General features: G+C 48.3%; 1 protein-coding gene across 3 annotated transcripts in view; it reads right to left on the reverse strand.

Moving 5' to 3' along the window:
- Positions 1 to 9,715, reverse strand: part of PLXNB1 (plexin B1) — an 81,469-nt gene extending 71,754 nt beyond the window's left edge. For 2 of the 3 annotated variants that reach the window (XM_063347729.1, XM_063347725.1), the window contains exon 1: positions 9,634 to 9,715. The gene's annotated coding sequence lies outside the window, so the exon portion shown is untranslated. Of the gene's footprint in view, positions 1 to 712; positions 827 to 9,633 lie in introns of those variants that run through there. The other variant, XM_063347727.1, reaches the window with a different exon arrangement.
- Between the last annotated feature and the right edge of the window lie 335 nt (positions 9,716 to 10,050).

Raw genomic sequence — 10,050 nt, forward strand, 5'->3', positions numbered from 1 at the left:
ACACTTTCTGACAGGTCCTCCGTAACCCATGATTTCAGATGCATCAGCCTTTTCTTTTTTTTTTTTTTTAATTAAATAATTACGAGGTACACTGTTGATATTGGCACAGATCAATTATTCATACCATTGTACGTCTCCAAGTCAAACAACCTAAGAAACACATTACACGAATATAGTCACCTGCTGCCCGTTACTCACCTGGTTCTTTCCAGCTACTCTTTCTTACTATTAACACAACCAAACCCTTCAGAGGTATATATCCTCTGAAGTATACATCAAAACCAATAACTACCCATCTCAAATCTCCCCAAAGACCCGAGTTATTCAAGATCACTGCACGAAAAGCATTAATGCCTTGTAGATGTTAACCAGGCACACCGTATCACGAGGTCTGGTACCTCCTGCTGCTTCTGCTCTAGCAGGAGGCCCCTTGAACTTCCACCTCCAACCAGCTTTTCCATTTAGTGATAGTTCTCATTTTGTGCTGTACGTCAAACGCACGCCTAAGTTTGCAAAGGGCACAAGGCAGAGAGCTTATGCCCTGCGTGCAGGCAGGAGCACAGGCCAGGGTTTGGGTGCAGGTCAGTGTGACAGCAGGAAGGGCTCTGCCCATTATACCACACAGAAGAAAATAATTCCAAGGCAATAGTGTAAAACGAGACATGTGGCTTTATCAGTCCTTAACTTGGTATCTTCAAAGCAAGAAACTTACTTGCCATTGTGAATCCCCCAGCACAGCTACCAGGGAACACTAATACCTGTCTCCAGGGACACTGTCCTCTTGAATGAGATCTTCAACATCGCTCCGAGTAGCAGGAACGTGTAGCTTATGGAAAACCGGTGGCAAAGCAGGCTACCCGTCAGTTTTAACAGCAGAAACTCTGCTCATATTTATGCATGACCGCTCAAGTGAACTGCATGACTGCTTTTGTTGATCTGCTCTCAGTGATCTATTCTTTCGGTAGGAACACCAGGAGGAAGCCATGCTGGGACTGGGCAAGGGAAAAAAAAACACCCTGTGGACATAGTGAATGGGACAGAAAATTCCTCTACAAATTCTGTAAATTTATTTGCAGTGATGCTCTGCATTGACTTTTCTAGCAGTTTTTTGGGACACCTTCACACATCAAAGCCCAAGCCACACCACAAGAGTCATTTTGACTAAATCTACTTTAGAAATTGATTAGACCATTGATTTTTTCGTAGTTTAGATAGAGACAAGGTGACCTTTCCATCCCACAAAAAGCAAAGGGAATTACCACGTGTAAACAAAGTCTTCATTTTAAAGGAAGTGTTTTGCTCTCTTAGAATTAAAGTTCTGTAATGCTCCTTTCCCCCCGCCCCCATCTTGCAGCTCCAAGAGATCAATTCTACTTTCCCCACTTGAGCTTTTCACCCCTTGGCCAAAGGGACAAGGCTTCTCAGAGCACATACAGACGAGCAGCCTGAAGACAAACACAAGACACGGCTCTTCCTGTAAGTCACTAAGTGGTAAAGAAATCAGTACCAATTTGTAGACTAACAGTTCTATTTCAGTCAAGTAAAGCAGCATGACAGAGGACAGTTCCCAGAATAAGTAAAAGTTTCATATGCACAAAAAGTTTAAGGCTTTCTCTATACAGAAAAGAGTGTTTTGAGATGTATGCTTCATTACAGAGTGGAATAACAGTGGAAACAACGGTGGAAAACAGAGTGCTTATATTGGTTGAAAACATTTCCCTCATGAATCACTGCATGCATTTGATTTCTACCTGCTTAAAATAAACACATTGCATTTTGGGCTAAGTTCCATCATTAGGACCTCGTGCCTCCTGGTACTTCCTACACGGTGCACTTGGGGATGCGGATTACAATCCTAGAGCTGAACAGCCAGGTGTCATTTGTGTTTTTGATGATCCGACAGGGTCTGGCAGCCTGCAGAGAACACTGAGCCTGTAATTGTCACTGCGGCACCCGTTAGGATTACACTGCGCTGGCAGCACTGGGAGGAAGGTAAACAGATGCACAGCCTAATGGCTTTCAGACATCCAGGAGGCAAAGGATGAAACCTCAGAACTGCAAGTGCAGGTCATTCTCCTGTAGCAGCTTTGCTCAGCGCAGCAGCAACCTGGGGCTTGCCTGCTGCTGCTAACCGCCCGCCCCAGACACTGACACAAACCCCTGGTCAGCAACAGAACATCAAACTGCGTTACTTAACCAGCAATGTTCGAGTTTCTTGGGGCTGTGCGAGCAGAATGACAGCATACAAGTTCCTCCCAGCAGGACACCCATCACTGTCATCATCTGGAAGGTAAGCACTATTTAGATGTTATTTCTCTGGAGCTAATGAGTTTGGCGTTCATAGATGCACTGCAAGAGCTGTTCTTGTAGCAGGTCCCTGATGGTGGGATGTTATAGATGTATTTGAGTGGTTGGCTCCAAAATAACATGAACCTGCAATATGGCCATCAGCTTGCCTACTCTTTCTACTCTTTACAACCTTTCTTCACAGACTTCAACAGAGACAGCTCTCCACAGTGTTGTGAAGCCTTGTTATGCATTATGGAACAGTGGCGAGTATCAATACGGGTCATTAAGGAAAGCTTCATGATGCCACCACCCTGTACGTACAGGCCTTGGTACCACAACGAAACAGAACTATTATTTGCAAGACTTCGGTGTTTTGTGGACAGAAAATGCATTTACAAGGTTCCAGTACCCAGAACACAATACTGTTACTACAACACACAGGAACAGTTTTAAAATACAGTAGGCAAGAAAGCATGACGGTCAGAAGTACCCCAGAAGCCTTTAGATTTGTGGCACTCTTCTGAGCTCGTTACTGAGGCTACTGACATGGGCTTTCACTTCCCCTGCAGATCAGTTCAGTGTTGAGAAGGAAGGGGCCATGGTGACTTAGGGACTATGAGGACAGAGACTTGACTGTCCCAAGCCCAGAAAAAGCAAAACAGCCTAAATGGCTCTTTCATCTGTTCCTGTGCAGCTGCTCATATGGCCACACCACCAGCACACACAGCCCCTACTCCCCAGCTCTGCTGCTGTGGAGAATAACCTTGCAGGTAGCTCCCAACAGCTGTAGCCTCCCAACAGCACAGAGAGCAAACCCAGCATTTGTAGGGCAGCTGCTCTACCTCTCCGCTCCTTTTTCTTTGGCTCTACATCATCTCAGCAGTGCTGGGCACAGAGCACAACCAGACACTCCAGCACAGGGACTCCAACTGCCTGTTACTGTGGCCAAGGAGCTCGGCATCCTGAGTCACTTGGGGGTGGCAGTGCTGCAGGGACTGCTCTGCCTTCTTGCCAATTCAAATTTTGCCTATGCTGCCAAGGGGACAAGCTGGTAGCAAGCACCCAGGGCCATTCTGTAATTGCACGTGCACCTCTGTTGGCTGTTACGCATCTGGAGAACATTTTCTTGTTACAAATCCCAAAGAGACAGGAAAAATCTAGATCAAGGAAGCAAATAAACAGTAAGAGTCAATGCTACCCGTTATAGCAATAGCAGCCCCCAGAAGGCACAGTCATCCTCTTCACATCCCAGTTACGCCTCTTGATTGTAGCCATGAGAAAGCTGCGCTGACATGCAGCCCAAGTAGCAAAAAGCCCTGGTGATCTTTGCCTTAAATCTCTCTCAACAGTTGCAGGTTGACACGATATGCAAGCCGAAATACATTTCAGCTAAACTAAGGGTCAGAACATAAATTCACAAATGCCTTAGTCTCCCCAGGTCCTTCAACATTTATGCAGTCTCATTTCAGCAATTTCTCTCAAAATGCTAAACCAGCTAAAAAGAGTTGGCAAATAAACAGAGCTCCAGGTTACTACTTCTCTATTTCCCACAGTGGCACACAGAGCTCCCATGGAATTAATTCAGTTGCACACCCATTTTACCATTCTCTTGGGCAGAATCACTCAGTAATGGACTGCAATCTGTATGCAAGAAGTCAAGCAGTATGCAAATAGAGATCAAAACATTGATGGCGGTGGGATTCAGAAGTCCAGGAACTGCTTTTGCACTCTAGCACGTACATTTTTTGGCTAAACTAAAGGTAGGAGACAGCACAGGACAGGCGAGAAGAGCTCATGACTCAAGTGTATGGAAGACAGATGATCCCAGAAGAGTTACTGAAATGCTCTCACATATGATAATTTACTATTAGGTAATCCACTAACAGAATTGCTCTCTCCAGCATTTTAAGAAGGTTAGTCTGATGCAAAAATTCTTGAGATCAAAGGTCGAAGTGCCAAAGAGAGAGTTTCTTCAAGGCCATTAACTCCAAACTGTCCAAAACCCTACACCAACTTCTTCACTGATAACATTTCTGACAAAGGCTGGTCTGGCAGGAGCACCTCTGAAGCCCTGGTTTCTGTGCTTTAAATTTTTGTCATCTGAAGAACTTCCAGCTGGGCACAGAGCACTTGCAGGGCACTGTCAGGAGCGTATTGTCAAGCATTTGCTTGGCCAGCTCTTCACAGAGGCTGGCATTTCTTTATGGAGACTAGAGAGCCCAGAAACTCCTCAGAGCCTCACACAGGAGGATGGAGGCATGGCCACATGTAAGCAACAGAGGGATTTCATGAGAGCACTTTCTCCAGGAGTCAAGACCAGAGGGGGGAAACAGGCTGTGCCCCAGTTCTTAAGGCAACTCCACACAAAGAATAGGGATGCCACCTAACCAAAATGTGAAATGGTGCGGTATAAGAGAGCTAAAGGAACAGAGATTGGAACAAAAAATGATTTTGAAATAGGCATAGATGGGCAGAAACCTTAAGCTGAAAACACTACTTCTATGTAGTAATTTTCAGAATTATTATAATAGAGTAAGATGTCAAATATACCCATTCTATTTATAGAATGACATGCAATTTAGTCAGAAAACTAGCTTCATCAGCATAGACAAATGCTTGAATACAATCAGCTTCCCCCACCTGCACAGTCCCAGGCACAACGACTCCCCTGCCAGGGCAGAGCTGCAGGGGAGGGTAGGACACGAGAAAGACAGCATTTTCCTCGTGATAACTTCAGCAGCAGTTATGAATCCCATCATTGCAACAGGCAATACTACATTATGCTGAGATAAACGGACACGCTTTTTTTTTTTTTCACTGAAGCGCAGAAGCTGCAAAGGCAGCACCGCCTTTAGATTCAGAATTAAGGAAAAGTGCAAAAGAGAACAGAGAATGGTGATGCCTTGAAATTCTCTGCACCTGCAGATACAAAGCTTGTTAGCAGCAGCAATCCATTTTGTTAATGCCTTACAGATGTGTATCCCGATGGCTCACCACAGATTCTCAGTGGGCATTTGAAGCACAATTCCGGAACTCCAGCCCCCGACGCAGAACCAGCCTGGCTAAAGCACTACCAGGAACAAAGATCAATCCACCCGGGGCCCCTGTGACACAGGGACAAAAGACTTTCCACATAAGATAGAACGGGAGCGGATACAAGTAGCAGGATAAAATTACAACCTCCAGATACTTCAAGAAGGGAAACAAATTATCATATCCTAAAAGGGAGTAGCTATGAAGTTGCAGGAATTTTGAGAGCAGCAGCAGAGGCTGGGGAAACTCAACCCACCAGTTCCACGCCGTTCGCTATTAAACTTCAAAGCCAAAAGCAATGTGAAATCTCACACGCTTGCCAGGCACAGGAGAAGTGTTCCTCACAGTACTTGCAGTGTTTATACTGCAAGCAAATAACTAAAGTTCACATACAATTAAAGTCTGGCATCTGGGAATTTCCTTAGGACCTACATCATTTGAAGATTCACCTCACGTTTTGATCAACATCTAAAATCTTCCATGCTAATACAAGGTTCTTTTCTACTTCATTTTCCCCCTTTTTCTTTCTTGGGGGTGGCAGGCAGGATTTGAAAGTGAAATTCTGAGGTTAAGTTCAGGATATTAGAAATCACTTAAAAACTGATTCAATCAAAAAAAAAAAAAAAAAAAAATCGAATCCACCTAAACTCACATCATTTCCCCCCCCCCCCCAAGCGTTGGGAGGCTGTACTTACTTCTAGTTAGTGAAAAGGAGACCCAAATCACTTCCTGCAACCTCAAAATAGCTCAGATGTCTTAGTTACTACTTGGCTAAAAAAAAAAAAAAAAAAAAAAAAATTGTTAGCAGTGAAAACAAGTCCTCTGCATTTATTACTTAAACAGTGGGGGGGAGAAAGAGCAGAGCCTTAAAGAGATCACACCACAGCACTGTGGTTCTTCCATTAGTCAAGGCTGCATGTCGGTACAGGTCGAAACATCCTGCTTCATGTTTTCGCACCTTTGCAGCTTAGCAAGTCTGAGCTCCAGCGACTACAATCCAGGCCAGTCTATTATTAAGCAGGGGCGCATCTCAGTATCACTATAGCAAACCAGAGCACGGAGGCTGATCCTATATGGTTCTAGAGAGCAAAAATCCCTCCAAGTGGTTTGTTGAGATTCCCTAGACTCAGCATGCCAAGGGGGAAAATCTTTGGGCTCCCACCACTGTGCTGAGAACTGTGCAACACATGAGATTACTGTTTCCCCATTGAATTAAGCATCTACTCTGCCTCCTGGAACAATGGTATCATGTCACAAGACCATGCACACGCTCCTAATGTCTCAAATGCTTGTCCCTGGAAAACACATGCAAGAATTTTCTAAGAATTGTATTCCAACACCAAAACCAGACCAGACAATGCTCAAAGAACGATCAATATGAATCTTCTCTAAGAGATCATCACAACCATCAGGTCATCAAAGATGCCTCCAATAATAGGACAAGGAAAATGACACCAGCACAATGAAAGACCAGCTGGCACATTCCCATAAAGGCAAAAGCAGCCCTCCTGTGGTTTTGATGAACAGCAGAAGATGAATCCTTTCAGATACAGTAATCCTGCAATCAGATACTCACGAGAACCACAAACAAATGCAAATCAAATCCAGGGCTTTAACAGATTATGGGGAATGCAAAGGAGAGTCAGTAGAATGCACCAGCTTTCCAGAACTCAGAGCACAAAGACATTTCACTGAAGATCCAGGTGAGCGAAAAGGGCACCAGTCCAACCCCTGCTTCCTGAAACTAGCTCGTATCTAGAGGGCTAATTCTTACAAGAAAGCAGGCAGGCTCATGCCTCCTCCGACTGCTACCACCCCGCACAGCCTGCAAGTTGGGATGAATCAAAGTCCTATCATCTTCCTCCAGGACGCCCTTATGCAAGATTGGGAGGGTTCAGCTCAGAACTTGGCTACAAGAGCCAATGTGAAAAAACCAAAACCAACAGCTACAAACAAACGAAAAAAGAACAGACAGAGCGGTAGCCAGGGAGGAGGAGAAACTGAAGTCCTTGTGAGTTTGCTTTGACAGGCAGCAGGCAGGACTGAAACAGAGAGGAAGATAACAAAGGAGAAATGATGTGAATCTGACCGATTCAGAGGTAGAGCTTTTAGCACAAAAAGTACCCAGCATTTGTAGGAAGCAGCTACTTCATCTTCTTCCGAACTTCCCCTCATCTGTTGTTCTCCCTCCCCAGGTGACACTAAAGCATAAAAAATTTCTTCTACTGAAAAAGATATCGTGCCTCCCTGTACCCAACACCGCTGGCTAAACGAACCACTCCAGAAAGCAAACAGCAATAGTGGAAGACAGCGAATGCAATTACTTTTGTTTTCCCATTGGACGGTGATGGATAGCACACACCCCACACACAGGCAATCTGGGTGGGTGCTTTTTCCCTTCAGAGCACACCCAATGTACAACTGGCATCATTGCGTATTTGGCAGGCAGTCTCTCTCCAGGCACACAGGGCCACCTTCAGCAGCAACAGATACTTTCCAGACTCGTTCAGTCCTTGCAGTCTCTGCTGACGCTGCCAGGAAAGCCCGAGTGTGCCAGCAGCACTCGCAGAAACAACCCTGCTTTACACAAAGACTGGCACCGAAGGGAAGGGAACGGCCGGGTGCGCTCCTTACAACCCTCCATCAGCTATTCCCTCTGCCCTAATATGGGAACATCCCTTGGCCCCGCCGGGCATATGATGCTCTTGGTGGACATGAAAGGTAAGGCAATACCTGAGCTGTCAGCACATGAGGACACAGTTCTTCTCTGAAAAGCAAGCAGAGCCTAGGAGCCCAAACTCTTTACAGCACTTACGTGGGAGAAAGCAGAGATTACGGTGTCAACTGCTGACAGTCTGCACCCACCTTTCTCAAGAGAGTTATGCCGGTAATTTTAATCTTATTAAATATTGTTAATCGTATTACTAACCTAACTCTTTTCACATGTTGGAAGAAATTTAAAGAGAAAATTCCATACATGACCACGCTATGTCAAATGCTTTCTAGCCAAATTTCGATTCAGGGCAAGTCCCTGGCTTGCAGATTGCAGTTCTGCTACACACAGGTGTGGGTGAGCATGGACACGGCACCAGATTACCAACGAGTCACCCTCCTTGCCACATTCTTCTCTGTCCACAAATTGCTTGCTTTCTTCTCCCGAGATTCTCCTAGCCATTCCTGGCCTCTCAAAGTGACCCTGTTAAAACTTATGCAACTCTACAACCAGTTTGTAACAAACACCTCAATCAAGGGGAAACACCAGTTTTCCCATTAGAATGCAAAACCACGCAGCACAACAGCTCAGTGCATCAGGTTCCTCCCGAATCAGGACAAATGCCTCCATCACTGGCCTCGCTCCCAACGTCACACACACACACAGACACCTCATCGAGGCAACGCTCATCGATTTCTGCATTTCACACGCAAGGAATAACACAGGACTCCCGTGACCTCTGTTCAAAAAGACGAGAAACGAGCAGACCACGTTCTGCGCTCCACCTTACACAGAATAGGACCCTTGTTTAGTGAAATACTGACCCCGCTGTTTTACAACACTCAGGATTGTAGCCCCTTTTCTTTGTAACTACTGCAGCAGCCCGGATATTCTCTCAGGACCACTCCTGTTCCAGACTGCTGCCCTGAGATAAAGCAGCAGTCACGGAAAGTTTAGATTTGAGGAAAAGATCTCAAATTGCACCAATGTAACAGAAAAAAAAAACCAAAAAAAAACACACCTGCCGAGGGGGGGGGCCCAAACACTTGCTTGCCAACTGTGCAAAAGGAATACGCGTTCAGGGTGGAAAATGAGATCTCCAGAACAACAGGGCTTAAACCACTCGGTTTCGGTACAGACAGTAAAAAAAGGTGAAGTTAAAGGACACTGACTTGTAACGAACGCCCAGGCGCGGGGCGAGGGCCGGGCAGCCCCTTCCAGCACGGCGGTAGGGCTGCCCGGCCCTCGCCCCGCCACCGACCCGGTGCCACCCCCCCGCCGCCGCCAAGGTCGCCGTAGACCAGCTCGCCACCGGCTCGGGAAGGGGGTGTGGGGGGGTCCCTACCGGAGCTCGCCCCGCCCCACAGGCCCCGCTGGGCCGCGGCCCGGCCCCGCCGCTCCTGAGGGGCCGCGCCCATCCCCCCCCGCCCCAACGCGGAGACAAAGCGCGGCCCCCGGGCGGCACCTGCCACCGACCGCTGACCCCCGGCAACGCGCCGCCAGCGCCCCCCCCCGGACCGGCCGCGGCGATAGCCCGTGATCCCCCCCCGCCCCGCACCGCCGGACCACGCCGTCCACCCCCTGTCCCCCTCACCTACCGCGGCGGCCGCCCCGCTCCGCTCCCCGCCGCTGCCCGCACCGAGCCGCGGAGCCACGGCCCCGCCCCCGCCGCGCGCCCGCCGGGGCACGCGCCCCCTCGCCGCCACGCCCCCCTCCCGGCCCGGCTCCTCCAATAGCAGCCCGTCGCCCCTCAGAAGCCCCGCCCCGGACCCGCCGGGGGGGCGTGGCCTGCGGTCCCCTCAGCGGCGCCCCGGTACCGGCCGCCGCCGCCGGGTTCGGTGCCGGGCCCTGCCTGCGCGGAGGGAGCGCCTGATGGACCAGGGGCTTTCATCGCCTCCAGACAACGGGCCTCCGCGTTCAACGAGTCACCCCGCGGCCGCTGCCGAGCGAGGCCTGGCGAAGGACGCGGCCGCGGCAAAGGTTCTGGGACCGGGCCGCAGGGCAAACCTCTCCTC

This window comes from Chroicocephalus ridibundus, chromosome 10, assembly GCF_963924245.1.
Source record: "Chroicocephalus ridibundus chromosome 10, bChrRid1.1, whole genome shotgun sequence".
NCBI lineage: Eukaryota > Metazoa > Chordata > Aves > Charadriiformes > Laridae > Chroicocephalus > Chroicocephalus ridibundus.